This window comes from Pleurodeles waltl, chromosome 8 (genome assembly GCF_031143425.1).
Source record: "Pleurodeles waltl isolate 20211129_DDA chromosome 8, aPleWal1.hap1.20221129, whole genome shotgun sequence".
In the NCBI taxonomy this organism is placed as follows: domain Eukaryota; kingdom Metazoa; phylum Chordata; class Amphibia; order Caudata; family Salamandridae; genus Pleurodeles; species Pleurodeles waltl.
Window position 1 is genome coordinate 985,749,997 of NC_090447.1, and position 13,100 is coordinate 985,763,096.

The following is a 13,100-nucleotide window of genomic DNA, read 5'->3' on the forward strand; positions in this document are numbered from 1 at the left end:
CCCCTTCCCCTTGAAAACTTCGAGGGCTGCAGTGTGTCCTTCATTCCTGCCCTGTCAGTTCTCATTGGGATTCAGGGACTATTGTCACCCCATCTGAACCACCTGGAGTTCAGGTGAGTGGCTTACAACACATTGTGAGTCCCAGTTATTTGCCTCCATGTAAAGATAAGAATGAAATTGATTGGCTCCCACAATGACGAAAGGCTTTCTACACATGTACTACATGTACTATGTGTGAGTATTGTATGAACAAAACCAGCAGGTTTAAATACAACACAGGTCATGAGTATAGGATCAACACTTTTATCATATATCTTTGCCATATGTGCTATAATTTGCAAATGTGCTAAAGTATATATAGAAAGCACTACCAGGAAACTCACAATAGCGAAACATAGGACGAGTCACACTAATGATGCTTCCTATCCTCTGTCCTCGCACACATGTTACAGAGATGCAAGGCGTCCCTTTAGATTTCTTGGGATAGATGTGGTGACAAAAGATGTCCGTGGTGGAGAGAGGGAACTTGTGCTAAGACAAAGGGAAGCAAAGTGGATATCACATTTACGTACAGTGTTGTTTGGTATGAATCATGAGTTTCATAATATTTTATAGTAAGCCTATTGACTTTGTTTGCAGCTGCGTGCATTTCAAAGATAATACCTCAACCTTGAATAGTATTTGTTGTTCATGATTTTTACTATGACAAGATTACTACCATGTTTTTAGCCATCTTGCAGTGATTTTTGGCCTTGGAGAGCATGGCACCTTCCTGCAGACTTTATTATTGCAATTGACAACTGGTGTTACTGTTTCCATGAGTTTGTGCTTTGTTAGGGTGTATGAGAACTGTATGCATATTAACTGTTGTTTTACAATGACATGATGGCCACCATGCTTTTTTGCCATTGTGTAGTATTCTTTGGTCTCGGAGAACATGGCATCTTTCTGCTGTCTTTATTGTTGCTGTGGACGCCTGGTGTTAATGCTTCTATGAGTTTGCATTTTTATATATTTATATATATATGATATATGGGAATTGTATGCATAGGGGTTGATCACAATTAACTTTAGCCCATAAGAAGGATTAAAATGTTCAGCCCACTTCAAAATGACTGACGCTTTTTTTTTTTTTAGATACTGAACAGTTGCGGCTCAAGTTGATAAGGTGGCTTAATTTTTTGCCTTGGAGAACATGGTATCTTCCTGCAGTCTTTATTTTTGCCTTTGACATCTGTTGTTACTGTTTCTACGAGTTTGCAATTTGCCAAGATGGGATTGGTCATAATTGATTTTAGCTGTGCTGTGATCATCGCCTATAAGAAGGATTGATGCTTTTAGTCCATTTAAAAATGGCAGACACATTAAAAAAAATCTGAACAGTGGTAGCTCAAGTTGATAATGTGGCAAAATTATGTTGTGTTAATATGCAGGCACTGAAAGCAAGACAGCAGCAAAGCCAAAGGATATGAGAAACATAGGAGTTGTGGTAACTGCAAGACCGACAGCTTCAGAAGTTTCAGGTTATGTCAATAGCATCTCTAACTGCATCTTCAATAAGCAACTGTGACTACATGCATAGTATCAGAATGCCACTGAAATAAGAGTGGTGGCAGCACTCCCACTTTCACTAATATATCCAGCAGCAGAAAAGCAGAAAACAAATAACCAATATTAATAAAGGGGGCTCTAAGTTGAAGCCACTGGCATTTAGGCCAGGGCCAGAAGAGGAGGGGTGGTGGTGCCAAGTGGGAGTTCTTGTCATTGTGTGCAAAAATTCAAATGTTTGGCATTAGTCCGAGAACAAGCGTCGAAACCTGAAAAAACAGGACCCGTACATTGTCAGGTGAATTCTAGATTTGGCTCTAATTATTATCCCACAGAGGGCAGGGCTTAAGTCAGGGTTACACACAGGTAGATGGAGTCCATCCACTATTTTCACAGGGTAGACGCTGCCCCCACAGCTAAGAAGCTGGGCCCTGATTAAATATGCTGAACTGGACCCAGTGTAGTTTTCAGACACAGGGACACATTCAGCAGCGCCTGCTCGTTGTCTGCGGCGAGGGAACTTTGGTATTTTAAATTCCAGCTGTCCAAAAACAAAACCCGAATTTAAGGGGCCATCAGGCCTAATTTTGTTTGAGTATCCTTGCTGAAAGCACCCTGGAACATCACACCTAGATGCAAATACAATGGAGGGTAAACAAAAGCACACAGCTTGTTCTCAATTCGCAGGTACTTAAGAGAGGCGTTGTTTTGACTTTGTTCAGTTCCTGTGTATAAGAGATATGCATGCACTGTTAGAATGTCAAGTGTGCTGGTCTGTCCAAATATTTACATAAATAACAATTTAAATACCACTATTTTGTTTTATTTCATTTATAGCACTACTCATCCCAAAGAATAGTGTCAGAGCTCTTTACATCACACGTACACAATACATTGACAATAAATCATGCAAGTGTGTAAATCAATGTACAGGATGTGCTACATAGGAGAGTGAAGGTAACAAGGAGTATTAGTCATATGTCCTTCATAGCTCACTGTGCTATATAAGAAGGATTGCAATTTATGAACTGAAAGTAACAAAAGATCTCTGTGTTAGAAGCAGAAACCCACTTACCTATCTATGTAAAATAAAAATCTGCCATCTGCATGTTACATGATCTGTTTTACAGGAGATACAATAATCCTCTATGCTACTTTAATTTAAAACTGGAACTAGACAAAACACAGATTTCTCCAGCAAATGCGACAACCTCCAGAGTTTGGTTATCGGTATTATTATTCCATGAGATTTACTGCGTGCATAAAGTAGAGGTGGGCAAGCTCACAAATTAATAGGAAGAGCATAGATGAGCCAAGAGTCAGCCCGGTTTGTAGAACCTGCACACTAGCGGAGCCCTTAATACCATGTAAATCACACAACAAACATCACTTAAAATATGATACAGGCTGTTCAAAATTTTAAAAACGTTTTTTTTCCTACAACATGTGGCAGATTTGACATTAATACAGCACATTATGGCACTGCACTAGAAGTACTTTCTAAAAGTTAGTGTAAACCCTGTATGTGGCTCCAATTATTATAGAGCAACATTATAGTCTATTTAATCAAACACAACAGGTTTTTGTACAACTAGTAATCTGAAGTCGCACGTTTAAAAGGGCTTTTTTTTATCAGACAATGAAGAAAAAGGCATTTTGATGAAATAAAAAAAATCCCTAAGATCACACAATTTAAATGGGTATGATGGGATATTATTCAGGTTTTCTGGTTTCACTTTGTACAAATCAGGCAGTAGATGGGTATATTTTTGTCTTTCCTTATGTTCCTACTTCGTTTTTTATCTCTTTGTGCATTTTTCTGTAGTTTTTATATAGTGCAAACTCAAACTCAACCCCACGGTATGGAAGCGCTTTTTGTGAGGACCAATTACATAACACAAGTTCCTATTCATTATTGATAGGTGATAACGCGTCTAGCCCTTATAAATTACCTGTACCTGGACACGTTGGAGGTCGGTGAATCTTTTAACCGAGTCGGGCTCTCCTCATCCTAGAATAGTCGGGTCATTCAGGTCAATAATCGATAACTATTGCAATCGGTAATCAATACTCAATTAATAGATCAATATAGCACATCAGAAATCAATAACAGTTGGTATTTCGGCGCACCATCACCTTTCAGTCATGAATAACCACACCAGTTTATTAAAAGTTAGTGAATTTATTTCCCTATATTAGCAAAGCTAACACGATGTATATAAGTCTCAAAACCAAATGATATATGTATACGAACATTACTAGCTGTCCATAGCGGCGGAAGAAACGCAATCTACGCAAAATCTGAATAATGATACACTCAGTTATGGCAATGCAAATCACTAATATGACTAACTGTATTTGACTAATTTCATACATTGGTCAGCATAACATTATTTCAAGCTCGCATGGTACATCGAATGAATACCTCAACTAACCTCTAATTAGCATTGGCATGTGGGATTTCATGCAAAACGAATTTAGTCAACACAAATTTGGAAAACTTCTAGCTTGGGCCCTATCAAAATAGCAGTTGGTACCTAAAAGGAAAAACACAATGCATAATACATTTATCCTTTCATATTTACCAAATACAAACAGCATTCAAGAAAAGACTTCGTCCCTCAGGTACCGGTTCGATCAGCATGGGGCAGGTTTCAAAAGGGGCAAAGTTAAGGGCAAGCTTCCTTGCAGCGGCAAGGAAAATGGGGCAAAGTTACTTCATGGGCAAGACGGGGCAAATCAAAGTTAAAGTCTCTAGGGTGAGAATTCTTAAAGTCTCTTTCTCTCAGATAGAGAGAAGGGCATCAGGGTGTCGTCCAAAATGGAGTCCGGCATCTGGCTTCAAATTGGCATCAAGGAAAAATGGCTGACTTCTCTTTGTCCAGTGGGTTTAAGTAAGAAACATTCCAAATTCTGCAGGGTCTTCCATTGGAGGGTTCATAGGTTGGCTTCAAATTGTCCAATGAAAATTGCCTTTTTACTAGCACTCATTTATGCATACACTGTCCTTGGAGCCTTGGAACACAAGTTGTAACATGGTTTGCCAATTATTTTACTATCTGTACCTTCATTGTCCGCACCTGCAGACTGACCTTGTATCAAAGGGGATGAAACCGGCCTAGTACGAAACCTTGGAGATAAGTGTATTAGTCATCTCTGCTGGAAATATAAAACTTCAAGCAAGAATATATGTTTCATTAGTTCAAGGAAATGCCACGCAGTTAGAATTTGAGACCAGGCAACTAGGCCAAAGCCTCTACTAAATTTAAGCTAAGCAAAACAGTTTCAAATAAGAAATCATGGCATACACTTGCAATTATGACGTATTACTACAATTTTCAATACTTCATGATTAATAAAGCTCGTTCACAATGATGGCGAACTACCCCGAGGGCACAATTTCCCTCGTACGTTATTTTCTTTACTAAAATCACACTACATTATATGCTTTTGATTACGTGATATGTATGAATATATGTTGGACCCTCTTTTCTGCATCATCATAGGCAGGGGGAGATTAAGTGATTTGCCTAGACTCACCGGATGTAGAGCAATGCCGAGACTCGAACCTAGCTTCTCAGCTCCAAAGTCAGCGGCTCTTGCTGCAGCACCACATCCTGGGTTGAGTGAGGGTGGCAAGCAGAAGCCACATGGAAGTTCGGCTCTTTATGGGCTTGAGGTTTCAACAGGACTTTTAGCTGAGCCACAGCCAAGCTTCAGGCTTGAGCTTGACTTGAGCTGTCAGTGGCTCGCCCACCTCTAACACAAAGATCTCTGCAGTAGGTGACTTAATCACATAGGATGTTTTAAAATGCAGACTTTGAAACCAATTAAGCAGAACAGATTTACTACCACATTTCTCTTTGTCGCCAATTTCGTTGTGGCAGAGTTTAAAAAAAATAAATGTATAGGTTGAGGTCCCGCTTTTGTGTCAGGGCTGCATCACTTTTTTGGCACAACCCTGACGCAAAATGATCATTTGTTAAATTTCGTAATGGACTCAAATGTACTCATGGTAGACCTGGTAAACATATGCTTGAAGTGTTAAGATTTGATGTCACTTCTTGTGATGTCACTTCCTGTAAGGTCCTGGGTTGTGATGTTATGTGCCGTGATGTGACTTTCACCTTGCCTAACTTGGTCAAACCCCCACTTCTTGTTTCAGGACCTATGCCCTGATGGAGAAGTAGTGAAGCAGCAGTCTGCAGGAGGCTGGGGTTTGGGTGCAAGAGCAAATATATTTTGGACGTCCACAGGTGCTTCTTTAACAGGACCTGGGGTGTTATTCAGGAGATGCTAAGAGCCAGGGGACCAGGATATGGCTGTCATACCCAGGCCCATCTTCCAAAGGGTGCCAGGAGGGTCTAAATTTGGGTTGTGCTGGTATTTTTTAGGGCCTATCCCACTGGTTCGCCAAAGTGGGCTTCTTTGGTGTGAGGGAGTGGCTGAGTTCACCTTGCTAAGCACAAAGTAAGGTCCCTAGAAGAAATCTGTTAGGTGCAAATCACATTTTCATGGGGATGGTGCTTGATGGGCCAGCCCAGTGGTTAACCATGATTCTGAGAAATTTCAGACAGAAAATGTTATATCTAACACTGTATTGATATGGATGTTCAATGTACATGCTGTAAGTATTCTGAGGTGGGTCAAAATCAAGAAATTATATTTCTGTGTCATTTGGATAATAAATACAGCCTGAGAATGTTTAATTCTCAAAAACAAGTTTGGTAGGCTTAAGCTACTTCATTGCTTTGATGGCCGGGTGTGGAGTGGGGCTGTTTTACTGTATTTACACAGATTTCATCACCACTCAACCTTGTTGGCTCCTTCACCTATGTAAAATGTGAACTCTTGTCTCTGGCATCAAGCTTGATCTTTAAAGTCCCCTCTTAAGGCAGCCATTCAAAAGAGGAATGTGGACTGTGTCTTAGCAGAAGGTGCATTAATGCACAGGACTGCAGTTGCCATTTGAAGTTGGCATAGGGGAGCAGAACACAGGGTGGGCACTTGCTGATTGCAAGAGTGGATCAGGTTGAAGTACAAAAAGGTTCAAAGGTTGTGCAGCCAAGATGCATTTCAAACGTGCCTTTGAAATGTGTCTGTCTTTAAGATGGAGCTGGGTACTCTTTTTCTCCATGTTTTCCAACCACAAACTGTCACTCACAAAGATGGTAAGAAGGCCCAAAAGGTAAGCCACACAAGGGCAGAGTGGTCCAAGGTTTCAACATGCTGCTTGGCACAAAGCATTGGTGTGCGCATTGTCGGTTACTGTTCATGCACAGTGCCATGCTGATCCACTTTGCTAGTCTACTAAATATTCGCCCATGGCACACACAGCGTTCTGTAAGAGGTCAGCCCCTAGCAGCCCTAGACAAGGTGCAGTGAAATATTGCACCCCATGTACATCCCCACTGTGGTGCATGGGTCTCAACCTACCCAATCTTAGCTACATAGCAAACAAGTGGTAGAAGAGCCCAGTGATGGGCTGCTCTCCTCTGCTGCCTGTTTATAGACTGTTAGAATAAGTGTGTGACATAATATGCAGAGAGGAAAAGTTTATTCAGAGGCTGCCTGCTGCACCATTTAAAAATCCCTGCCCAAACTATTAACTGGTGGTGACACACACCATCAACCTCCGAAACTAACTGGCCAGAACACCTGGTTGCCAATATCACTATGCATGTTCTTAGTTTTTAGCCAGTATTTGGAATATTTAGAAGCAAAACTACAAGCGCTCCCCTAGAGAATGCAAGATGCTGTTGGTAAAAAAATTCTGGAGTGCCTAATGAACACTGTATTATTGAAACAATTTAACAAAAAGAGAAAAAAACGTTCTCCCATTTTTTTGCACTTATATAGTGCTTGCTACTACTTGTCATGGGTAATAGGTGCTACATGAATGCATGCAATTACATACAATATAATTAGGGCTCTTGGGCTTATGGGATAGAGCAGATGCAGCGTTTTTTGCACAATTATGGATCTCCTGCACTTGCCACGTAATTCATTACCTGCTGCATAATTTGCAGATTTTACCAAAAAAATGTGCCTAGCTCTAACGAATCAAAAGTTACTAAATACACAGCAACATGTGTTGTTCCGCAGTGGAAGGCCCTTTGTAAAGGTTGACTGTCACCTTTCTGTTGCTTATGGCTTTGTTTGGGTGTTAAACTGGTACTTGTACCCAGACAGTGTTAACAAGTGTAAAAATGAAAAATAGTGAATAGTATCAGAAAATGTGCAGCCTAACTTGCATTTTCTTGCCACATCATTTGGTCAAACCTGCTGCATAGTTTGGCCCTCTCCTACCTCCTAATTCCAGAGGTCCTGAATATAATTTGTAATTTCTGCTTTCTTTACTAGGTAGTTCTGAGGTTAACAGCCAGGCTGGGAACAAGGAAGAGATCCGTTCAAGTGCAGATGATGCTCAGGATGTGTAGCTGCGCTTCAGACATCCCGACAATCTCGCTGGCACATGATGTTAAAATACATTATAGTTCAAGCAGGATGCACGAGAAGGGTTTAAAAGGCAATGGAAAGGGAGAGGAATGCATATTGGTAGGTGTACTAAGTGAGGCCTTTTAGCCCAATGGGCATTGCGCGCCTGAGTATAGCTGATATTATATTACGATTGTTATTTTTTTGTTGATCTCCCTGCCTCTAGTACAGAGAAGGTTGCTCGATATTACTGTAGGTGCTAGAAACGTTCTATTTAATGGCACCAAACAACTGAGATTATTCTGGAAGTAGCATATGCCTGGTACTGAAAATGGCAGACCCTTATGCAGGGTTACGAATTGACCTTTTTTGGCTTTCATATAAAAAAGTATTTCGAATGATGCCATTGTCTGTCTACAATGAGGCTTTTTGGATTGTGTTCGAGATTTGGTGGTCGTGTTTTTGTTGATTATGCTTCTCAAGGGGAAGGGAAATCTGTCTGTGACAGGTATTGTTGGAGCTATGGTTATGTGTGTGTATTTTTGTTAAATGTTGTTACATGCTTTAAGATATATTACTTAGATGCGTATTTATAATTGAAATGCTAGATGGGCTAGCTCAGTGGTTCCCAACCTGTGGTTCGCGGACCCCCAGGGGTCTGTGACACATTCCCAGGGGGTCCGCAGGCCTGGGCGGCAGGATGGCACTTCTCCTGCTGGGGCCTCTGACAAACACATGTGTGTGTTTTGTATTTATAACTTCCTTTGTTGGCAGTTTTAAAAGCACTGCAACATTCCTTGTACATCCAGCAGCTTTACAACAAAAATAGTAGCGTGAAGATAACTTAGTGATTAATGTAGCTAGTGGAGAGAGATGGGAGTTTTGTGCCCTGGGAGTTTTGACTCAAAGGTAGCACAGATGGCCGCAAATAATGTGTATTATGCATAGAACAGCATTTTATATGCATAGCACAGTGGGTTTTTGTTTTTGTCACAGATTCTTTTGTTACAGTGCAATGCATAAGTTACAATTTTAATCTAGCACAGTGAGCTATGAACTGCCATTAAAAAGCTCCAGGCAAACTGCATGGCACAAATTAGAAAGTTGTTTTTTTCTAAGTCTTTCATTTTCTTTATGCTACTAAAAAAGGTTTCCTTGCATAGAAATACTTTCTTATTATTAAAGTCAATGCTAACCACTGCATTGTGTTATGATTCCTGAGTTTGTGCTTCTCCAGACCAAGCACTCTAAGAAAACGCCTACCAGTGTGGATGACGTGAATCCTACACCTTGTAGTACCCTGTAAAGTGCTCAGACACCCTACACTGGTATGACAGGTGCTATTAAACAAATGAATTATATGTGACAGAGAGGCTAGGGAGAGATGAGAGGCCCTCATGGTTTTACTTCCTTTCCCCACCACATATTTATGTCAAAAAGCTTTCTCAGATCTTAGGTACCTAAAAAATAAAACCAGAAATTGCTTTGAAAATATAGAATCTGCCCTGAGGATTCAACTTTCTTAAATAAAACCGAACATTGAAAAGTTAGTCACCGAGATGCAGCGCCAACCTTCCCATTAAAATTTAAACATTTTTGCATATGTTTTCATTATATAAAGATTATGGCCCTCATTATGAACACGACGGGGGCTGGCTGGCAGTCTAAACACGGACTGCCAGCCCGTCGAGGACCCCGCCGGCCCAATAAAGAACATTCCGCTGGGCCAGCAGGTGGAAACAGTGTTTCTGCCAGCCGGCCCAGCGGAATGCTGGGCCTGGACATTGCCGACGGGTCCACATGGAGCCGGAGGCAATGTAGCAGTGCGGCGGGGGCAGCAGCACCCGTTATGCATGTCACTGACCATAAATCGGGTAGTGACATGCGCGAATGGGCTGTGCACGGGGGCCCCTGCACTGCCCATGCCAAGTGCATGGGCAGTGCAGGGGCACTGAGGGGGGCCCGAGGCACCCTTCCGCCAGCCTTTCCCTGGCGGGGTAAACCGCCAGGGAAAGGCTGGTGGAAGTTGCCTCATTATCCGGCGGCCAGTGCTGCCCTGTCGGATATGTAACTCCACCATCGCCAGGCTGCCTGGCGGTCGAAGCCTGGCAGTGGTGGAGTTACGCCAGTGGCGGTTTTGCCACAAATATGATATGGTGGTCCAGACCGCCATGGTCATAATGACCGCGTATATCTTTACTAATTGGAGTATTTGTTTAGTGTGTACTTGTTTGTGTATTTTTTGTGAATTATTGTTTTAATGTTTGAAATTCAAATTGTACAAATTGTTTGGGGGTCCCCAGCTTCCAGTAATGATTCAGTGGGGGTCCTCAGGAGTCAAAAGGTTGGGAACCACTGGGCTAGCTCATAATGCCTTAGAGGCGATCTAAACAGTAGGGATAGCTTAAGTCAATTCTTGCAAAAAAAAAATCTTAATTAGGCTGGAGATATAGACAATATGGGATATGGATAGAGCTCTTATTATTTTTTCACATCTACAGGGACTCACGGAATAAATGGTTGTTGACACACATAAATATATGTTTATACCTGTTGCGCTCTATGCTTGATATTTTGGGCATTAAAGAAAGGATGCCTGGAGTTCTGATACCGACAAGCAAGAGCAAGGAATCCCAATAGAAGATCCCAGTATCTACATTATGGGGGTAAGCAGTATGAGTATAGTCTAATATGAATCTTGGTTGAGGGGGGTTTGTACTTTGCGTATGGATAATACTTTAAATAGAGGAGAATCCTGTTTGCCATGTATTGGTGAATTGAGAGAAATGGATATAAGGACTTTTTTCAAAATAGGTGTTTTAATTTATATGATTATACATATTGGACTATTTGAATATCACCGACCATTCATTCTTCCCAAATTACTGCCTCATTGAGAAAAAAGCACAGCATTTACAAGGGTTGGGGATACTAATGTGATCAACTTGTATGTGATACTGTTTTGATTCTGTTTGGGATTTTCCCAAATCAATTTTTGATGTTATAGGAAGTGTATCCTTAGCAATGTTTGTTTCACGTTGTTTTTATAAATGTTATGTTTGTCACAATACTGTGCATATGTTGTTTATATACTACTGCGTATTTGTGTTGCAGTATTGCATGTGCTTAAGTAGTGGTATTGTATGTCTTTTAACAGCCCTGAAGAAATCCTTATGTTTGGGACAAAAGGAGTTGGCTGTGTCTATGTCCATATTTTAAATGCAAGCAAGATATACAGAAAGAACATTTTGACCACACTTGTTCCGTGATATTTGTTTCTTCTGATCATGAATCTACATTATCTTGTTGTTTCGACTTCCTATGGGGCATTAGGCCTTTCCTATATTTTGTTTTTGGATTTGGACAACTATTGACATGTGAGTGCTTCTCCCTCCTCTTTGTGATAATTATATGTATGGGGACATTCTTTGACAGTTGGCCCTGGGAGTGAGCACCATTCTGGTGGGAACATAACAGGGTACATTGTTTTACCACAACCGTCTATGTAGCCTTTGATTTTGATGTTTGTTATATGCATTTTTTAAAATTCTCAGTCAAGTGATATCAAAAAAGGGTTTGACAAGGCAGAGGAAATACAGACCATTCCAAAAGGATGGCTTTGGTGATGATCATGGAAGCATGGCCATGAATTTGAGTCACCAGTATTGTACTGTTGGGAAGCCTTTGGAACTTATAATATAGTGAAACTAATTGGAATCTGGAAAGCTATAGTTAAGTATGTTGCTCTGACTGGGGAGATATAGTCCATCTGAAGTCTTAGACTTATAACAAAGGCATGTCATTGTTCAGTCCTATAATGTGGGTCCAGTGGTGGTATATCCACCTTTGTTTCTTCCTTATATTTGTTTTATGAATGTGTTTTTCAGAAGCTTGATTATCAACACTTCATGATAAATTTGCAGAAAAAAGACACATTTGCAGAACAAAAGAACATGCAAGGAACGTGCATTTGATGGAATCACAGTTATGCACTTGGTGCATGTTCAATAATACACATCTTCATACTAAAATAAAAAGGTCTTGGTATTGAAAAACATAATGATTGTGACACTGTAGATTATTTTTGCTGAAGTGCTCCTTTTGAAGGGGGGCAACTGTTTTCTAGATGACTTTCCCCATAGATGGTAAGTATGAAATAGGGTATGAGCAAAGGAGATTAGCTGGGTTCAGGGATGACATCTTTAGGAGGGAAAGGCATTTGGGAATGTTTGTTGGCTTAGGGGGCATTGGCAAAGTGGGAAATGGATGATTGAACAAGGAAGAGCATTGATATTTTAGATGGATGGCTAGTGAGAGCTCAATATATTACATAGATCCATGTGTAAAACTGGATTGAAGGAGGTCCATTTGGTAGTGAAGCAAAGGTGGATGGGTGGAAAAGACAGGGCTGTGGAATTGGTAACAAGAGCAGATCTGATTTTGTCAGTCTTCTCAGTGAAGAAGAGAGTGATGGCTTATTTGTCTAATGAAGCAGGACTGTGTGTTCTGGGAGAGCAGTGTTTGACAGTCTTGAAAATTGGGTTGCCTCACTGATGGAGGTCTTGTTGTCAGATATTTTAACTCTGATGAGGACGGGTGGATGTTTAGAGCGGAACATTTTGAGTTGGGTGAGGTGAGACAGGGGTTTTAATATTCTCTGTTTTTTCTTTAGTCTGATAACATTTGTTAAACTTTTGAGTGTCGCAAGGTGCTGAGAGCTTTGGCCTGGTGGATTGAGCTTTCAGTGAAGCATAGCAGTTACAACTATTTTTGAATTAAAAAACTTTATTAAAATATTTCATGTTACATTGCTTTTATTTCTATTTATACAATAAATGTGTTAACACTAAATTAAATTTATATATATTTCTAAAAGGTTGAAATAAACTAATTTATTTTAACGTTATTTCCTGTAAGTTCTATTTACATCTTTGTCCTCACTATTGTCTGTGGGAGGGTGCTGCAGTATGTGTGATGCTGGTCTTGCGCCAGGTTTGAGCCTGAGTACAGTTATGACTGTTTTAAGTCATTTTTCGTTCATTTAACTTTAAACTTGCAGTTTGTAAATAGGATTTGACGTACTGTTTTGAGAGTGGGTGCATGCCATTTCCTAA